At 34.7% G+C, this 21,992-nt stretch overlaps 1 protein-coding gene across 1 annotated transcript in view; it reads left to right on the top strand.

Annotated features, from left to right (window-relative positions):
• Positions 1–3,028: 3,028 nt before the first annotated feature.
• LOC145668848 (transient receptor potential cation channel protein painless-like) overlaps positions 3,029–21,992 on the top strand; it is a 55,958-nt gene continuing 36,994 nt past the window's right edge. The window contains exons 1-2 of the mRNA XM_081737049.1: positions 3,029–3,254; positions 13,073–13,299. The gene's annotated coding sequence lies outside the window, so the exon portion shown is untranslated. The remainder of the gene's footprint in view (positions 3,255–13,072; positions 13,300–21,992) is intronic.

Below are 21,992 nucleotides of genomic sequence, written 5' to 3' on the forward strand. Positions count from 1 at the left end.
GGGCAGACTAAAGAGACGGTGATGATAAAAAATGGATGAAATGGTGGAATGAAGGAAGTGGGAGGAAATGGGAGAACCCCGAAGAAATCTACGCACACCGTGTGTGTCCACCACAAAGTTCACTTGGCGCGAGCTGGGATCGAACCAGGGACACCACGCACCAGAAGTGAACGCTCTACAGTGTGTGTGTGTGTGTGTGTGTGTGTGTGTGAGTATATACTGCAGTAAAGTATATGGGTTGGCCTTGGATAGCAATGAAATCTTTAATTTAAAGCTTCACGTAGTTATACGAGACAGATTGTGTAGTTACCATTAGGGAACGAGCGAGTTCGAGCGAGTTTTTCATTGAAACTCGACTCGACTTGATACAGACATCTTTGAGCTCGACTCGAGAACCCGGCAAGAAAAATTTCTAACTCAATTGGAAACTCGACACTAATTTGGATCGAGTTTCGAGTCGAGTCGAGACAAAACGAGCGAAATGGTCTGTGTAGTTTCAAGTACATTCTTCAAGTACCCTACATAGACAATATAATGATTATCAATGAAACTTACTACTACTACGTCTGCAAATTATTATTATTATTATTATTATTATTATTATTATTATTATTATTATTATTATTATTATTATTATTATTATTAACACATGAAAGATAGACGGTTTGATCTGAACACTAAAAAATTAGTTGACTGCCGACTCGGTACTCGTGAAGCCTAGGAGGCAAGGACATCGTTCACGAGGTTCTGGGTTTGAGTTTCAGAGGAGCAAGTATACCGGTTTGAGTCAAAAATTGTTAAAAGTTATAGGGCGCCGGCCAAACATGTTGAAAACTGCTCGGCCCGGATTTAGGGTTGTCAACGGCAGGAGTGGCTCAACCCACAACTCATTCACTATCGAACCGAGCCTATAACTCACTCAACCGAACCGTCTCGAACCGATGGCTCATCCTAACCGAGCCGGCTCGAGCCGATGGGTCACCTGAACCGAAACGAACCGAGCTGATGGCTCAGTCCAACCGAGCCGGTTTGACCCGATGGCTCACCTGAGCCGAATCGTTGGCTCGTTCGCTCAGTTGAACCGAGCTGAGCTCGAGCTGTTCGCACAGTTGAACCGAGCTGAGCCGGTTGACATTACTACCCGGATTTTGCTTCTACTTGGGCTCAAAACTTCGATCGTGTAGGTATCAGCCCTGATGGTAAGAACTACAGTATATACTTACATTGATGCTCACGACATTTGAGACGGTCTCGTTATAAAAAGCTATTGTCGTCTCGTTTCGATAACGACATGCAAGCAATGTCCCCTCTGGTGAGCAACACTAAAAGTATTCTACATTACTGCTTACATTTCTCATGACTTTCGCTTTTCAGTTTAATCAGGCCGTGATTTTAAAACGAATTAAAACGAGCCGAACGAGTGAGCCATTTATCAAACTCGACCTTAAAAACAGTGACTTGGCTCGGAACTCGACTGGAGAAAGTTATCTTTGACTCAACTTGAAAATCGACTCAAATTCGTTTCGAGTTTCGAGTCGAATCGAGTTTTAGCTCGACTCGTGCCCATCCCTAGTTACCATAATGGAAGGAAACGAAAGAACTCAGAGACCTCATAGGCAATGATGTTGTTCACTACACATTCGTGTGCTCTGGAATTAAAATAGATACCCTTCACGACCAAAGGCTAATGTCTTTTTGCTGAGAAACTCTTTCCAATAATAAAATAAATTAACGAGTATGGGGCTCTGAGACTTATTTTGTGACGACACGATTCTAGATTACAGCTCCTTCGTTTCTAAGCGGTTAGCGTACGTATCTATGGCGTGGAAGACCCGGGTTCGATTCCAGGCGGGAGCTCATGTCGTTCGGATTTCAAGTTAATCAGTAGGTTCCATCTCATATAGGGAAAGGGACGTTAAACTCATAATCAACCAACAATTCTAGATTCTTGGCTGACAAATCATATGTATTTATGGCTAAATACTAGTGTTACCTGTGTGACAAGCTCTGTAATAAAGGTTACTTACGAGACAAAGAATTGAAGCTGTCTCACCTTCGTCAGGAAACATCTGTCTCACCTCGTCTTGCGGGCAACATATGTTAACCTGTAGGCCCAGTCTCATGCAGTCTCAGTGCTGAAAAGGGACCCTAAATTCCAAAATAAAGTACCAATTACTTCTCATTATTTTAGCAGAATTGAGCTCAAAATTTTAGAACATGAATAAGAAAAGGTGTTCTAAAAAAAAAAACGAACACCCAACTTCGTAATCGTTTATTTTAGGGGCAAAAGGTTCCATTACAGTAATTACGTTAAATAATTATTATAATTTAATGGTTTATCAGATGCAATTATTTCCACAACTGTTCATTAACAAAATTTGTATCTTCATGTGTTCATTTTTGTGATAAATTGTTCTCTTCTTTGAAGCGAGCATTTGAAAGAATTGAAAGCCAAGATAACTAATGTGGCTATGACAGTCATTAACATGTAATCAAGTACCCTATTCTCCCCTCCCACTCAATTTTTAACACTTTCCCAACTTTCATTTCTCTTCTCTTTTTTTTTCCTTCTCGTTTTGTCTTTCTCAGTCATTTAACCTTTGCCCAAATAATGGTCATAATCAATCACAAAGGGCTTAACCTCCACGAGTCAGTCACTTTGTCATTACATCCGCCCTCCCCCCTCGTCTCACGGCCCGAGGGATTTCCATTATAGTAGGGTGATAACACGTCAGTCAATATTTTATGGTAACTGACAAAGAGAGTTTCATAACTTTATCCGCAAATTGGAGAACTATTACACTTGAACAATAACAAAGAAATGAGAATATCCGTAAATACCTTTTAATTCCCTGACATACTGTAGACAAAGTAACTTTGTTGTACATTTTATTTTTTTCGTTTTTATTTTCTCAGTTCGTATTGTTATGCCACGTAATAAGGTTTATATTTTTGGCCACACCCAGCGCAGGGGCAATAGCAGCGAACACAACGTGTTTTTCGCATTTCGTAGACGGAGAGTGTCAGCGCATGCATCCTCCCTGGCACAACATGATCAATAGAGACACCACTCTTAATGGTCATCATTGCATATTTAATACTGTGTGCACAGTTGCCATAGCAACAAGTATGTGTTTCTAGTTTTCTGTTGTGTCAACACGATCCAAATTTAATCAAGGGGTAGTATAGTGTTAGATGTTTGCGTTGGCGAACCACTGATACGGAACAAGGATTTTTCTCTTGTAACTAAGTCTGTAAGTAACTTTTTAAAAAGTGTCAGTATTTGTTGTCTGTGTTGATCTTTCAATCTTCTTCACTTTTAAAATGTGATTTACGAAACGGAGCGGGAAAAAATGACAGCTTTCATAGCTATATCTCAATTATTAAGATGCAACAAAAAGAAGTGTATATAAACAAGTCATCCGCAAAGTGAACAGTTAGCTTCTTCAGTAGAGCGTTCTGTAAAAGAGCATGATGTAAGTTAGCAGTTTAATTAATACTAGAAAGAAGGGCTCAGAACATTGTTAATTAAACTTTATTTCATGGAAACATTATGCTTTAAGAAAAAAAGAACTTGTTTATCTTTTTTTTTTTAAAAAAAAAAAAAAGTAAGGTAGTTACGAAAACTACAATTTAAAAAAGTCCTTTTTTCTACTCCTACAAGCAGAAGAATCTAATTTGCATCTAGAAAAGGGTGCAATATTTCTTTCTTGCCTTTCTTTCTTGTTTTTTTATTTTTTTATCATTATTATTCGCTATTCTTTCTAATTTGAAGTCTTTCCTCAACTTTGTATAAAGTAATTTCCTTGGATCATATATAACTTTATAATATTCTATTACTAACAATCTACGCATTAACCGCCATTGGTATGTGATCAATATTTGAGACACGTGAGATGGCAAATCGAAATAAAGGTATACTTCGATATATTACTTTAAAAAATAAATATTATATTATTTTATATCCATATTGATATCACTAGACATTTTTTTAGTAAAAATTATACTATCTTTGAACGAAAACATCAATTATTAAATCTATACGCAACAGAAACAAAATATCTTAACTGTACCCCCATTATTTTTTTGACACCATCTTGATTGAAACGCGTTACTTAACAGGTACAAGGTCAGACACGACTCTGAAATTTTACTAATAGCGTTAGTTGTGTTTACGTTTAGTGTAAATTAAATTGTAATATCCGTAATAATAAATTTTACTCAAATTCTGGAAATAATAATCTGTACTCCAGTTGGTAGCTCTTTCTGCGGTATGAATTACTTCGATTTACACCTACTTTACTGCCTTGTGTCTTTGAGAGTTTTTTGATATTTTCTTAGTAAAGGTATAAAACAAGGCAGTAATATAGTTTGGAGGAAATTTCTACGATGAAAATACGTAATTTTGTCTAAAATTTTATGTGTACGAAAACTAGGTCAATATCTTTCTACTGATCCTTGATCAGATTCAGTTCTCTGTGTCCTTCATAATGCATCATAAGAATATACAAATAAGTAGATACAAAGAAAACCATTATATCAAAAATGTTCAAAGAAAAATATAAATGATCATTGCATAGTTAACCTAAAGTATCTAACTAGGTCGTATGTAATAAAATGCAAACAAGATCGGATAATAAGTACTTTGTACGTTGTAAAACAACTTTCTTGTTCCCTATTTAAATCCATCATCACTTATTGATAGAGTTGATTGACCCCTTGGCTTCTCTACTGATTTGTTTCTGACACACTATTTACAATACAATTACATGGCGAATGGATAAATTGAACTCCTAGACGTTAACGCCTATGAAGTGGAATGGTGATCAGTTAGGTGTGTAGTTAGCTCATCAGGGCCCCAACTGCTGGTATTTCACGCTTTTTAGACCAGAGCTGTGTAGTTTCCCAATTACCTCACGACCCTGGATAAACTCCAAAAGTTCGGTTCTTATACACTTCGTGACTGGTCACAATGAAGGATTATTCAGCAAAAAGAAGAGTTTTGGAAAATGTTTTGTTAGTACAAAGTACATTACGTTTAATCACTTTTCATTACATTGTTCTCATTTAATACTATTAAAACTATAAGATAAACTCTGGTAACCAGCAAATTAATTTGTTGTAGGATAATAGTCATGTGTTTATACGATACACAAGCAAAGACACTATTCACCACATATATATAATCTAAAGAAATCCAATTTGAGATATTATCAACTACAAGTGAACACCAAATCTGTATACTTAAAAAAAAACGAATTTATGGAGTCCTCCAACGAAGAGATTAACTACTTAAGTATCCGAACGAAAAAGATAGACATCCAAATGTTTATTGCATAATATTGTGAATAATTATATCCGAGACACTACGCCCTTCTCCAAGGTATTTTTCTTTTAAATCACATTGCAAACTCTTACCCGCAATGGTATTCCACACTCCAGATTCTTTTCTGCCACATTATTTCTACAGTTAAGTTTTGCACGTAGTGGTGTACGAGACAGACACTTCTACGTCTACATCAAACTTATTTATTTATACTGTCACGCTGTAAAACATGAAATAGTGTGATGATATTGCAAACCTTAAGTCCTTCTCTGTCACATCTGCTATTATCACCGATGTGAAACATTACATTTAATGGTGGTGCAAACACTGTGTACGTGGGTTCTCTCGGGGTTCTCCCAATTTTTCCTTTCCTCATTTCACCATTATCATCACTGTCTCCCTTAGCCTCGGTGCATAACCATGGGACTTCAACTTTTTAAAATTTACACTTAATAGGATACCAAACACTATGTTTCTGTCTTTTACATCTCTTACTGGCGCTGGTGTAAAGCATTGCATGTAATGTATCTTTGTCTACATTCGTTTGTCTAAAAGTTACACGTAATGGCACTCCTAACACTGTTTCTTTCAGTCATATCTGCAAGTAACACCAGTGTAGAGCATTACACGTAATGCTATTCCAAATACCACACAGCTATCTGCTACATTATCACTAGAATCACCTGTGCAAAGTATTGTGCTTAATCTTTTTTCTGCATATTATTTCTACTCCAGTGGTGTAAACCATTACATATAATGAGACTCCAGGCACAACATTACTTTCTGTCACGTCTGCTACTGTCACCGATATAAAACATTGCACATAATGGTATTCATGACACTACATCCTTGTTTACCTCATTATTGCAGTATATACGGGTGTAAAGCATTCCACACTATGGTACTTCAGTAGGGCTGAATTAACACATCTGGAGGCCCAGAGCTAGAAAAATATGTAGCCCCTGATGACTTCACCTAATACATTTCTGGAAAGTACAGTAGAAAAGGTAAGGGAATATGTTTCATATTTTTGGTCATTTTTTATTTTATGATGATGATTGTATCTTCATGATTCTTTTTAGATAGCCAGTTGAGATTTTGATCAAAGTGGAGGCCACTATATACCTAAAGACCCGGGGTTACAGCCCCCTAAGCCAACCCTTTAATCCGCCCCTGCACTTCCGACTATATTCATCTCTGTCACATTATTACTAGAGTCACATGTCTAAATATTGCACGTAATACCATTTTATAATCTATATCCTTCTGTGTCACATTGTTTCAGTCGCCTATTTATTCTATTCATCAATTTAATGAAATGTTACTTATGTGAGAACAATCGAAACGCATTTATCTCGGTACGTACACATCTAAACTTAAATATTATCCAGTATATTATTACTGCTATGTAATTACAAGAAATGACAACGCTTATAGCCATGAAGTTGACTATACGGACGTTTCCTAATGATTTTTTATATACGTATTTAATTATTCGTATAACAAACACTAAAGTAAAAAAAAAACTGTTTTTCGTTTAGGTCTATAGGTAAGAAGTTTCATTATGTTCAAAATGTTTATGAATGTTTGTTGGACTTACCGTTAATTTATAATTGAACCTTAAATATATTGGAGATTTTGAAAAAGTTACAAACAAAATATCCTAAATTAAAATTTCTTCCTATTACTTTTATGGTAAGGACAACTTTCATAGCAAGGATATCTATTTGAATCAGGATTCCTAAATACTCCTATAGCAAGCCTTTACCCATGAACTGAAATTTTTCAATATACTTTCTTGAATCAGAATTTATCAATACTTTTATAGTAAGGACATTACCCTAAATAAGAATTAGTTAATACTCACATAGTAAGGATTCGCTAATACTTTTTGTGAATATTTGTAAATGCTTGTATAGTAAGAATATAGCCATAAATCAGAACTGGCTAATACTTATACACTAAGAATATTGTATTTAAGCAGAATTTCCCAACATATTTATAAATAAAAGGCATCACTCTGGGTCAGAATTTGTCAATGCTTTTATACTAAGAATATCATCTTGAATAAGAATTTTTAATACTTTAAAAGCAATACCAATCTGAATAAGAAATGTTCAATGCTTATCGAGTAAAGGTAACATCATGAACCAGAATGAAAATGTGATTTTTAAAATTAGAGATGGTTTGACCTTTAATTACATAGCTTAATAACTTTAAGGGAAAAATTTGAATGATAGATCTTAATTCCAAGTGTTCAAAGTACTCGTACTTCAATATTTAACAACTAAACTGATTAATATCAACAGTACAAGTGAGGAAGCAATACTTTTTATTTTCAATCGTTAGAAAAATAAAATTGCTTCATATTACACACAGAACCTAACAAGAATAAGGTACGAATTCATTAATATCATTTTGTTCCTAATAGTAAATTCTTTTATAATTAAATATACTCTCTTATGAAAATATATTATTTTGCCTTAATAAATTATTGACCTGAAAATGTCTTTATGTAAAATGAACACTTAAAGAGATTTAAACTGATGGTCATTTACAAGTTCTTAGATGCCTAAAGAAAGTAGCAAACACTTCTTCGTTGAGTTTATGAGGAGGGATTTAGGATTTATTTGGAAGAAGCTGAAATACATTGTAATATCAACCGAGAGCTTTCTCGTAAGAATGCCATAACAAGCGTTATGGTCCTTCCATAAAAAGATATTCAAGCTTCTGTAACAGCTATAACAATTTCATTTCAACCCTCTTGTATTCAATCTACCATACTTGAGGATAAATTTATGACTTCCTTATTTATTGTCCTTTTAGATGTATTACGTGTTTTTACCTCGGTCATGGAAATGGCTTTTCATGTCATAGAAATGTCAGAGTGTCTTTCTTGATTTGAAGGAATGTTAGTTGACAAGTAGGAGTAGAAATACCTGTGTGATAAAGCCAAAATTAATCAGTTCTTTTACCCAAGTAGTATTTCAAATGATAATTCTCAAACAATTTGTCTATTTCAGTTTCCTCTTTTCCAGATTTCAATGTTGCCATTTTAGCCTCGAACGAACAAAGCTAGTGACCGTATTCCTGCTAAAATGGCAATTAATTTGCCTTCGGAGATAACACTCAGAAAAATTAATATTTCGTATGTTTGTTTACTTTATTACACAAATCAACTAAGAACGTGCATTAGTGTGTGGGGTCAGGGTTCAATTATCGATATGAGCCCAGTTCCAATAAGTTTTCATAACAGAAATATGAGAGCCATGAGAAATAAATAATCTTAATTAGTTTTCGTTTAGATATGTCAATATTTTTGTGATAGTTATATTTCTTCTTTTTAAATCATGCTACCTATGTAACCAGTGGCGGATCCAGGATATAATCACGCGAGGGGCTAAACCATAGTTTGACGTTTTATACAGTGTAAAGCAGGATTGAAGACCATTTTATCCCTGTATACCTGAGCGTCAAGGGAGCTATAGCCCCCCCCCCTTGGATCCACGCCTGTATGTAACCATCTTAAATAAATCTTTGTTTGAATACAGATCTAATTATGATAATTTAAATCATCCTTTTGTTTTTATATTACTAGCGGAATTACTCAAAATGAGAATTCCAGCAAATACACACATAAGATCCACGAAATATCTATGCCACTAATGCAGATATAAGAACAAGTAACTATTACATATGTAGTAGCTTCATATGCAACATAAAAACGAATTTTATCATACGTTGATCAGTTGAGTCTATTTTAAGTTGCTTAGAAATACATTATCTAGTTGTACATTTGTACTATTTAAATGATATCTAGTCATATATATAATTGGTCTATTATAAGTAGCCCATGAAAGTAAAATATGAGACCTGTTTCTACCGTGTTTTTCTGTTTTCAAGATTACAATTTTTAAATTTCTATTATGTGAATTTAAAAGCATTTATTTTTAACTTTATTGTATTATTTGAATGAAAGTCATGTTTTAAGTTCTTTAGGACTGCCATACACTGCAACATGTAAACACACACACACAATAATATATTCCTTCACTTAAACTCTTTAATTTTCAGTCCTCCATACAAGTAAGTATACAACCACCCATATACATACTAAATTATAAAGTTAGATAAATTTAGTACATACTACATACATTATAAATTTAGTATGTATATGGGTGGTTGTATACTTACTTGTATGGAGGACTGAAAATTAAAGAGTTTAAGTGAAGAAATATATTTATTAGTTAGAATGAATGATACTATGCATATAAAAACTAAGTAATCATTGTTTCATTATATAAGTACTCACTGACGCACACCAATTACTTTTTTTCATCGATATAAGGTACTTTGATTTTTAAAGACAAAACTTGACAGAAGTTTGTACAGAATAAGGCTAGCCTTACAAAAATTTCAAAAACACCTTACTCTATACAACTGAGTTGCCTTAATGTGTGATCAATTACTTCATATATATTGCACATTGATAAAAATGTATGTCCAATGATAATGCCAAAACAGTTATACCGTTACAACGCAGTACGTAATACTCTTGGTGCTGCCTATAGCATAAATAAGTAAACATACAAAATTTCTATTCTCGCTGATTTCGAAGTAACTGAGCCAAGTTGAATACTTTTTGCTGTAACCAGCAGAATGTCATCTTAAGTTGCAGAGTATGTACTGTACACAATACTAAAATGGTTGTTTGAATTTTGAAGTTATTGAAGAAAATATTATGGTAGGTAGTTATCCATTTTTGGTAGCGATTACACACAGAGCACAGTGCAATAGAGCAAATACCGTAGTATATTTGTAATTAATTAGATCTGCTCAATCATCATTACCTTAGTTCTTATGATACTAATACGATGAAAATCATGGTGTATAATGAAAATTCCATGACGTATCTGTCACCAGAAGCGTCTTTAATATTATAATAGAATGGAAGAATGGCCTGGCGCATGTACTAATATCTTACATGGAACGTTTGGGAACACAAAGGTATCAAGCCCAATTAACAAAGTTATGAGAAAAAGATACAAAAGTTTGAACAATGATATTGAATATAGCCTATGAAATGATATTGAATATTTGATATTGATATGATATTAAATATATAAGTGATATTAGAAATTTAATGAAGATACGAATCTTGTAACATTAGTATAGAACTTGTAAAAACAGTAAGGTTTGAACTGTGTTTGTCATAATATTGGAACAACACTGGGAAATTACCGATAATAGACTGATAATAGACTAATGCTATTTTATAACATTTGATCACTTGTAAAAATCATTTGCAAACTACAAGCATAATGTAATGGATTTCATTAACACATTAATTAATATTTGTTCTATATAATGTACTCTGATTTTCTAAAGGTAGTTGTTGAATACCTGCCCCACCTAGGTTTTTCAATCCTTGATTTATACAGAAAAGTAGTGTTGTCTTTTTTTAAAAAAATTGAATCTCTCTCTCTCTCTCTCTCTCTCTCTGTCTCTCTCTCTCTCTGTCTCTCTCTATGTCTCTCTCTCTGTCTCTCCTTCACAGCCACAGCTTCCTATCGTCAGCAGCCCTTTCTAGTTTTGTGTAGGAAGAAGTCTCATTGATTACATTTTTAAAATAGAATGATCTCGGTCGTTTCTTTATCTGTTTTCTCAGGATTTTCCCTTTGATAATCTTTCGGAGAAAAGCATCATGTCTAAGTATAAGTGTTCAATTAGCTTTGATTTTGTAGTTGTCTTCCTTCACTAACGTCTTGCAGTACCTACCTTTTGCTCTTCCTGTCAATCCAACTAGTTCTAGCAATTCTCCTCCAAAACCACATTTCCACTATCTCATGTCTAGCTTTCTCCTGTTTCGTTAATATCTAGATCTCATCCCTATATGTCAAGACATTCCACACAGTTTTTTTTTTTTTTAACTTGTTCTAAGCGCGGATATTACAGTTCTTGCTCTTTAAAATGTTCGTTTTATTTTGAAAGGAGTTTTTGGCCGGTGCTATCCCTCTTTTGCTGACATATGTAGTTTCTTTCTATGTTAATTGCCAAGATAATTTGATTGAATTAATTTCTTTCTCAAATTTATTTAGAGGACTCTTGCTTTATTAGGTGTTCTGATCTATAATTTTAAAATTTATAAATTGAATTTAATTTAAATAAGGTTGGTTGGTTGATTGATTTAGTATTTAGTATCCCGTTCAGCAGTGAGGCTACATGAGACGTAGGTCTACAGATTAACGTGTGATCTGAAACACATGAGGTATCACCGAGAATTGAATCCGTGTCTCCCGCGCCAAAAGTACGTATGCTAACTATGGAGCCACGAAGGAATTAATATTAAAGCAAGGAAATTTTAGACTTGGAGAAAAAAATCAGTAAAGTCAAATCTTTATAATTCCACTTCATTTCGGAGAAAAGAATAAATACTTCCCTTATAAATAAATGGGCATAAAACAAAAATAAAGAAAAGAAGTAAATACTTCCACTTGTAAATCAATGGGCAAAAACAAAGATAAAGAAAAGAAGTAAATACTTCCATTTATAAATCAATGGACAAAAAACGAAGATAAAGAGAGATAAATTATTCCCCTTATAAATAAATAGACAAAAAGGAAAGGTAAATGCAAAAAGTAGATACTTCCACTTATAAACCAATCGGCAATAAAGAAAGGTAAAGAAAAGAGATAAATTCTTCCCTCACATCAATGGGCAAAAAACAAAAATGGCACATATACCTAAAAGCCTTCAAGTTGATTATTAAATTAACCAGAAGTAAAATATGCAACCTGGAATGCTATGGTGCGTAATACAGGGTAGCCGAAAAGTAGGTATACACCCCTGCAGTGATCAAGTGTAACATTCTTGCTTACAGGTTTGTTTGCTTCGGCTGTTCCGATCTTAAGATATAAGTAAAACGACATTGAAAAATATAATAAAGACACTAAGTCTACCCGATGGATAACAATAAGACATGATATAAAAAGCAATGAGTTGATCACTACGGGACTGTATACCTACTTTTGGGCCACCCTGTACATAACGTGTAACATATCACTACATGCACAAGACCATTCTTCCTCTCTACTATAATTTCCTATCTATTTAATAACCTTAGAATATAATCTCTGACGAGGCAACTGTATACGCAGTTTTCTCTATCTATAATTAATTATATGATTTTTAGTATAGGAATGACATATTTTTTATATGTTTAGAGAAGTTATAATATTGGGATCCCGATTCTATTGAAATTTTCTACTTGCATAACTTACCGTGCGGAGAACACTATGCAAACTTTTTCTTCGCTCATGGAAATGTCAAACGTTGAACTCTATAAACAGAGGCTAATGAGAGACTGTCGCATTTAATTTGACCTATTTCAACGATTTTAATTTATTAATAAATCAAACCAGATTAGCGGGCTTAAAGGGGAAATATTATTAAAAGCACGATACAAAACCAGTACAGACATATTTTTCCTTCAATACCTCTGGTTTAAAACTTCAAATTTATAATTAGTTTATCTACTTTCTAACTCTATTTTCAATTCAACCCTTGCTTTCTAATAAACGGTCATGTTGCGAATAAAATATGGAATATATGAAAATTTTTTTCGAGTATTAAGAAAGGAAAAAATATCAGAAAGTAACGTTTGCATAAAATTCTTTGGATTAATTGTTTTAACAAAAGAGACACTGACTCAATTTATTATGGCAAACTTTTTGTATATATTTTCAGGTGTTTCTGTGTATCCGTAAGTTTAGTACGCATGCCGTTGATACCCTTGTATGATTCCCTGTGAGGACAGAGAATTTTTGTATTACTGAGGCAGTTGAAGAGCTACTTCAATTTCGAAGAAGTAAACTGAGAAATCTGGCATTGGGAAGCTGACCACTCATACCAGTACCCGTAGCTACGAGGTGGCCAGGGAATGTCAACTCTACCCTGAAACTTTTAATTCTTTGGTATGTATGTATAAATGAAGATGAGCTCATTTTAGGCCCTTTACCCTATCTTAGGTTCTGGCTACGACCAAGTCGCATACTCATTGTTTAGTTGAATTTATTCTCTTCGCGGCCATAGCCTTTTATGGGTAGTAGGATCATAAAATTTAACTCCCTTATCTACATGTGTGAAGTTTAATGTTCCTTCTCAGCAACATGGTTTAGAGATGGACGTGGAGTGAGTTGGGTTGGGATATGTCTGTCTTCTGCAATTCGAAATTTTCTAGCACAACTAATCTGTTCTGTCGTATACAGTATATCATCATAATCAACCGTTGTCAGTCCATTGCTGAATGAAGGTTTCTCCAACTCTTCTCCACAACCATCGATCTTGAGCGATTCTCTTCCACGTTAACCTCAGTGTTTCATGATTTTGTAGCAGCATCTTGTATGACTATCCTTCCTACATCTCTTATTCTCTCTTAGTAGCCGGATCAAGATTTTTTTTTCTATCAATCATCACTTCTTTCTTGCATAATATCCAGCTTACCATGCCTTTAATGTTTTTACTTTAGTTCTAGATTATACACTATTTTGGAGTGTTTGTATTAATTACTTACACTTCATTAGTACCTTGTTAGTCGCACCACTTGTATTTACAATTTTCACACAGTCTATTACATTAATATTGGGTTGTATTTTTTTTTTTTTTTTTTTTTTGGCCAAAAGTTCCTTAAATGTCAGTATTACTAAATTAACTGATTCACTGGTCTAACAAGTGACTACTACTGAATATAATACTTCAATTCTCTTTCTATCCACCTTTAATATCCCAATAGACTTCAGGTTTCACCTATACCCCATCTCAACCACCAAGGTTCTGTAAGATAAATTCTTCTACAAGCTTGTTTGTTATATAATAGAATCTACAAATTCTAATCCCTATCGTATTACATTTAACACAGTAACTATTACTCTATCTTCGGCCAGTTTTGATGCATATTCCCTATAATTACATCAGCAATTTATGGCTCAAATTCCGATATTAATAAGGGTTTCACTATCAACAACCAATACATATAATAAACATAACATAGTAAAGTTATTGATTTGTCTTTTTAACAAATTAACACTTTGTCTGGTTTTTTAATTAACACCTTGTCCACAGCCTTCCAAACCCTAACAATTAATAATTATTGTTTTCAAACAAAACATTGTTTGTATCTTTTTTATTACAGAAATTGAAGAAAATAATTCTCTGTACATTGTAATAACGTGTTGAAAGATTAGAACAACAGCTGTAGTGAGTGTACCCGCTAAATAGTGCAGTACTATTTAAAGGACTGATATAGCACTCTTATGTTTTACTTGCATGTGGGTCAATCCATTTGAAATCACCTCAGTGATTATATATTAACCACTGCTTACAATGCAAACAACAATTGCTTTGTGTAAATTTGAGATTTTTCAAGAGTATCACTTTTGAGATATTTCGGATTGAACATAGCCGACTATCTGAAAATCACAATATTTGAAGACCCATAGAAAAAAAAACACGAGACTCTCAGCTATCAAACTTCTTAAAAAGTAATATACTAGAATGCCTATAGTATATCTAGAAAAGAAATAACGGGAGTCTTAATTTTTTCATTAAAATTTGTTATTTCATACATAAAAATTTCCATTTTTTAAACTTTAATTTTCAACAATTTTAAAAATATATTTATATTGCAGTAATCTTAAATGTGCACTGGACACAAGATGTTCCACATTTAATTCCTTTTCAAATCGATTTGGTTTGAAATCAGTTTCTTTAAAAATAGCGCCCCTACAGTGTTTACCGCAAACACTTGTGAACAACAAAATAGGTTAACTTGCCTATACAAAATGACCGTTCAAACAAAAACCTGAACATCTAAAAAAAAAATGAATAAATATTTGTTTTCAATTCTCTAAATATAGTACAACTTTGTGCACAAAATTTCAAAATAATACATTTTGTCAGTAACTTCATTGAGTGATTTCAAAGTTACTGACCCATACATGAATACTTCTGTTTACAAATCAGATATCAATGAGGCATTTGTCCCATCTCGCTGCTAGTCACAATCCTCATAAACAACATTAATTCTCTTTGTTAAAATGGGTGAATAGCAAAAGAAGAAAAAGGAAAAAAGAAAGAAACGAAAGACAAATAAAGCAAGAAAGGAAAGGAAAGAAACTGAGTGAGAAAAAGATTTTAATTTCATTGGAAAACAAAACAAATGCAAAGCAACTTGTTAATACCACATTGTGAGAAAATTTAAATGCGAATATCGAACAGGAAATTACATGGCAGAGTAAATAAGGAAATTGAAGAGGTCAAGTTTGTACATAGGGAAGGAAATGACAGAAGAGACGCTTTGTTTACTCTGGGTAACCAATGAAAGGTTTATAGAAAACGGACAAGAGGTGGGAATATGCGTATGTAGTTTTTATTGATTTAGACAGGAATTTTAACGGAGTTATCACGGACAGTTCAAAATACGATTTTGGTGGAATATAATGATCGACGGCTCATAAAAAGAACATACTGTATTTACTCGAATATAATAATAATCATCATCATTGGTATTCTGCCATTATTGGCAGATCACTTGTCGCAACTGAGAAGCTTCCATGCTTCACGGTCTTAAGAGTCCCTATCACTGCAAAATTAAAATACCGCTAATTTTACAGTAATTATATCATATCTTCAAGTAGATAAAAGATAACCGAAAAGTGGATCAAGACCTCCCTAGACGATGTTATTTTGCATGAGGTACCGTTATCACGAGTTACCTAGTAGCTTTCCGTTTGCAGTTATTTAGAAACGCGAAAATAAATGCCGATTTTCTAAACGGCTGGAAATCGAAAGCAGATAAATGGGTCATGATAACGGTATCTCACGCAAAATAATATTGTCTAGGGAGGTCTTGTTCCACTTTTCGATTATCTTTTATCTATTTAAAGATATCACATAATTACTGTAAAATTAGCGGTATTTTAATTTCACAGTGATGAGGCCTCTTAAGGTAACCTCTTCGTCTTCGCGTACGATTTTTCTGTTTCAGTATCGTACATCAATTGTAGTCTCCTTCGCCTCATCCCTCTTGTTCCTGGCACTATACCTTAGCCTATACCTCTTTCAGTTTATCTTCCTCTTCTCAATAATATCTAAAATTCTTTTCTCTCCACCAATTTCTAACACCTCATTTGTTTTCCGCTCGACCCAGATAATTTTTCCATTATTATCCACACTCACATTTCGAAAGCTTCCAGTTGTTTTCATCATTTGTGCTTAATATCCATGTTTCTTCCCTATATAGTATAATAGTCCACACGAAGCATTTTATCAGTTTTTTTCTCAAATCTTTATTCAAGATCCTACAAAATACAGTTTTCTTCCTCCTAAAGGATTCTCTCGCCATTTTTATCCTTGCTTTTATTTCACGTTCGCAGTTCATAACATCACTAATAATACTAACCAGATATCGAAAACTAGTCACCCGTTCTATTTTCTTCCCTGCTACTTTTATATTTCACACCGATCACTTCGTTCCAATCACCATGGCTTTTGTTCTTCTCACATTGGTCTTCGTCCAATATTCTTCACAGTCCTTCGTCAAGATTTCTAACCATATCATCTGCAAACCATATGCACCTAATCATTCTACCTTCTACCGAAATGCCTTCTTCAGTATATAGGCTCTTTTACACTATCTCTTCTAGATAAATATTAAATTATGTTGGCGAGTAGGGATGGCCAAATATTTTCGGATCCGGATATCCCGGATCCAGTGAGATCCGGATCCGGACCGAGATCCGAATTTCGGATCCAGATCCGAGATCCGGATCTCGGATCCGAATCTCAGATCCGGATCTCGGATCCGAGTCTCAGATCCGGATCTCGGATCCGAATCTCAGATCCGGATCTCGGATCCGAACCTCAGATCCGGATCTCGGATCTGGATCCGAAATTCGGATCTCGGTTCTGGATCCGGAACTCGGATCTCGGATCTGGGTCCGGATCTCGGATCTGGATCCGAATCTCAGATATTGATTCGTATCCAAACCTACATCTGAAATTGTGATGATAAAATTGAATATCTAAAATTCGTCAAAACTTTTTTCAGATTCACTAATATAGTAGGATGCTGTGCTTTTAAATGTTTCCATAACACGTTTGTGCTACCTTTGTTCTTTATGTTATTTTAACCTTGCAATATTTACTTTCTTATATAAACTTTCTTATTTTCTCATATACAAATTAAATATCTTTTAGATAAGACCCTTCTAATCGCAGGAATACTGGACAAAACAAACTCTTTATTAATAGTAGTTTCTGACTCACTAGAGTCCAACCATCAACAAATCTTTCACTTCGAAGGTACAACAAAAAAATATAGACTGGTTGGCGTGGAACAACATTAGATCTTTAAACATACACACGAGAATTTCAGGAGAGCGATATGGTTGCGTAGTATTATTAGTATTAATAAAAGTGTTCGTTGTACGACTTTATTACCTAACTTATGGCTTGCCCTTCTGAGGTCAGGAGTTTGTTGAAGGAGTAAATATAAAAGAGATTTCTGTTATTTCTTCTTCACCCTCCAGGTTTCTTTAATCATACATTGCAGGACGTAACCAAAACATATCCATGCATCGTATCATTGAAGCGTTTTTTGTTTTGTATATTAGTGTTCAAAAATATTTAACATATTCGCATTTGTTCATGTGATCTCAGGTTTAATTCTCGGTGGAACATACATGAGATAATTGAAAGCTGAAACAATATGAAAATAGTATTTAAAAGTCAGGAAATTAATATTAAAACTTTAGCCATCTATTGGGACTGTAAGGCTATAGTTAAATTAACCCACACGTTTCGTGAAGATATATTAAGTCGTTATTGTTTATTTACTATAAGCTACCAGATACATCCTCAGAGGCCACTTTACACTGTAATAATCAACAGATGAAAACATTGGAAAAGGAATGGAAGGAAGGTCTCCAGAGCCTTAGATCAAGGTACTAACCTAGCATTTGCCCAGTATAACTGAGGAACAACCCTGGAAAATCCTCAGTCAGGATAGCTGGTCTCCGAATTCGAACTCGGTATAATCCAATTGCGAAACAAGAATCCTAACAAGTAGCCTGAGCTCACCCCGTATTATTATTATTATTTAATTAACGTAATGTTCTAAAATTAGTGCAAATTAAACCCTACTTTCCTTATTGCTGATGATATAGTTAATAAGCCTACATGAGACATCAGTCTCCCATTATATAGGCCTTGCTCAAGAAAGAATACCAGAACTGGAATTCAGGAAGCGGGGGTGAAGAGATTAATGAGGATGAGGAAACTATGTGCGATGCAAAAACTGAGAAATTATGACTTCATCACAGATATATTCACTTACATACGTCAATTAATATTTCTCTGATACAGGGCACTCTACTTTCTATAGTGGCAGGAAAATGGCCCGCTTTTGTAAACGAACACATTAAGCACGTGCATATAGGCACAATATCCGTGCAAAGAAACATAGGTAAAACTAGAAAAAAAATAGGGAAAGCGAGGGGAAAGTGATAAAACGCCATTCAGCTTAAAAAAAAGCTGAAAATAACTTAGAGCTACGAAAGACGCGAGGCGAATTTTATTGAAATGATTGTTTTTCCTTAGTGATTAGTTGTGCTAATTATGAACATGAATTAAAAAGAAAACAAGTAGCTAGCTCTGAGTTTCGCAAACTGGTTGAAAAGAAAATATTGGATAAAATTTAATAATAAAGAAGGCATTTATGATAATTAAAACAAATTAAATTCTTGGCACGACAGTCCTTTGGTTCCTGCCATCGGGCTTACGTTCATTTGAAGCGGGATTTGAATGCAAGACATTTACAGTAAAAGGATCCACAGCCTAATGCCGCAGACCACTCGACTATGGCTGTCGGGTTTTCTCGGCTAATCTGTAGCACATTTACAGTAACTGATTATTTTAAAAGTTGCTCCTAAATACTGACAATCTAAGTTTTATGTATCAAATATTTCCTGCGATAATACCATACACTCTCCGACTTCTATAGACGAAAAGCTGTAGTTACCCATATTATCTAATACAGAAATAAGTTCTGATTCTCTAATAGCTGCTGATGGTGATAGTCAAGGTTCACCGAAGCATGATCCCAAACCCAAACTGAGATATTGATGTCACTGGAACGCCTGAAAAGTCATTGTGGGTAAGTGAATTGCCCACTTGTCAAGATGAAGGGCAATGGTGATGTGAAATGCAGGGCTGTCAGAGGTACTACTTATAATAATTGGATTTGTAATATTCTATGTTGCCGTAAACCCTCTTCAAGAAGATAACTGTTAATTTTAGCTTTGAAAATGTTACATAAAGAGTTTTATTGCTATCATTAGGTTGCATATAAATCTCTTTATTCCGGAATTATCGGATTTATTTTACCGCTTAACTTTCACATCTCTTCTGATTTACGAATATTTAAATCACAATTATCCCCTTAAGGTCAATTAGTGATATTTTAACTTATTTCGAACCAACTATGTATATGGCTAGTCTTGTTATATGGGAATAATTGAGACTAGAAGCAGTCTACAGGCTACGTTCAAAAGAATCTTGTCCGACCTCCTGATAAACCACGTCTTTCAGCAAGGTGAATTGTGGCAATCCGATACTAACATGAGGAAATCTTCCGGTTCAAGTGAAAGCTTCCATAAGAATCAGCACCCTAATCAGTGGTATGTGCCTTGCTAATTTTTCTCCAATGTGAAAGTACCTAACTTTATTGTTAAAAATGAAAAGGTTTTTATTTCAAACAAGTTGTCATTACAGTTTTCATATTTGAACACAACACTCATGAAAAGTCATGTTAAAGCGCGACTTACTCCTGAAAAAGAATATTTATCTGTTTTTAATTTCTCGTGTTCCTCAAACTACATGCGGAATTAGTGCAAGTGCGTTCCGCTCGCATTACCTAGGTACAAACGCAATGGCGTATTTAGGGGAGAGGCTTCCGGGCTTAAGCCCCCCCCCCGAAATCTTACTTACTATAGTAAACTATGAAATATCTTGCAGAATTTTCACATTTTCAGGCAAAGCCTCCCCCCAAAAGTTAGCAAAGCCTCCCCCCGAAACAAAATCGTAAATACGCCACTGTACAAACGTCTACGATCTTGGTACTAGCACATGTTTCGGTTTCCAGATCTCAAATATTTATATTTCAGCCTGATTCTATGTATGAATCCGAAATTTCAAATCTAGATAAGAGGCACCAAAATTCATAGTTTATTCTCGGTGCTCATATTGTGATTTACTAAATAATTATTAAATCTAATTGTAGGGTATACATTTGATATTTTGAGCAGACTGAGCAAGATAAATATACGTAAAAAGTAGTCAATACTTGTCTTAACTGTTTATGTTTTCTTAACTGTCAATGAAATAGGTGCATTGAGGAATTTTAAATATTCATCTCGGTCCTGCAACCGAGTGGAACTAGATACGACATTCGAACTCTCATCCGGATCATTTTTTTTCTTAAGTAAGCCAAACATTTGATCTTTAGAGTAGAATGAAGGAAACAAATAGACTTGTCAATATTCGTCTTAATTTTCTGTTCTCTTCTTCACTGTCAGGACTTCGTGAAATTACTTTCGGCGAATTTTAGATATTCAAGTTTATCATAATTTGGATGGGATGTGGGTTTGGATAAGAATCAAGATCCGAAATCCGGATTTCGGATTCAGATCCGAATTTCGAACCCAGATCCGAGATCCGAATCCAGATCCGAGATCCGAATCCAGATCCGAGATCCGAATCCAGATCCGAGATTCGAGATCCGGATCCAGATCCGAAATCCGAGATCCGGACCCAGATCCGAAATCCGTATCCGGACCCAGATCCGAGATCCGGATCCAGATCCGAAATCCGAGATCCGGATCCAGATCCGAAATCCGAGATCCGGACCCAGATCCGAAATCCGAGATCCGGACCCAGATCCGAAATCCGGATCCGGACCCAGATCCGAGATCCGGATCCAGATCCGAAATCCGAGATCCGGATCCAGATCCGAAATCCGAGATCCGGATCCAGATCCGAAATCCGGATCCAAAGGATCCGGACCCAATCAGATCCGGATCTTCGGATCCGGCCAGATCCGGATCCGGCCATCCCTATTGGCGAGAGACAACATCCCTGTCGTACTCCCCTTCCTATTGCACTCGCCTCTCTCATTTCCTTCCCTATTCTGATTTACTTGTTGGTTCACATATAAGTTTCTTATGAGTCTTTGAATTTCCAATTCATGCAGTCAGAAGTCTTTTTTAAATCAATAAATACAACACACACCTCTTTCCTTGTTTCTATAAACATTTCACTGATCACTCTTATTAATACAATTGCATCTCTTCTGCCTTTACCTCTCCTGAACCCGCACTATTCCTCTTCAACTTTTTCGTTTGTTCTTACATACAATCTTCTGTTCAGAAATTGAAGCGATATTTTTTCTCCATGAGATATGAAACTAAAAGTTCTATGAAACATTTCTCTGGGTTCGATTTCTTAGCCATCAGTACCATGATTGTCTTCAGGAAGTCCTTTGGTCACTCTCTTGTTTCATATATTTCACTGCAGAGTTGAACAATTCTTTCTTGCGTTTGTCTCCTATATT

The sequence above is a fragment of the Thermobia domestica genome, chromosome 13 (genome assembly GCF_964235325.1).
Source record: "Thermobia domestica chromosome 13, izTheDome1.hap1.1, whole genome shotgun sequence".
In the NCBI taxonomy this organism is placed as follows: Eukaryota; Metazoa; Arthropoda; class Insecta; order Zygentoma; family Lepismatidae; genus Thermobia; species Thermobia domestica.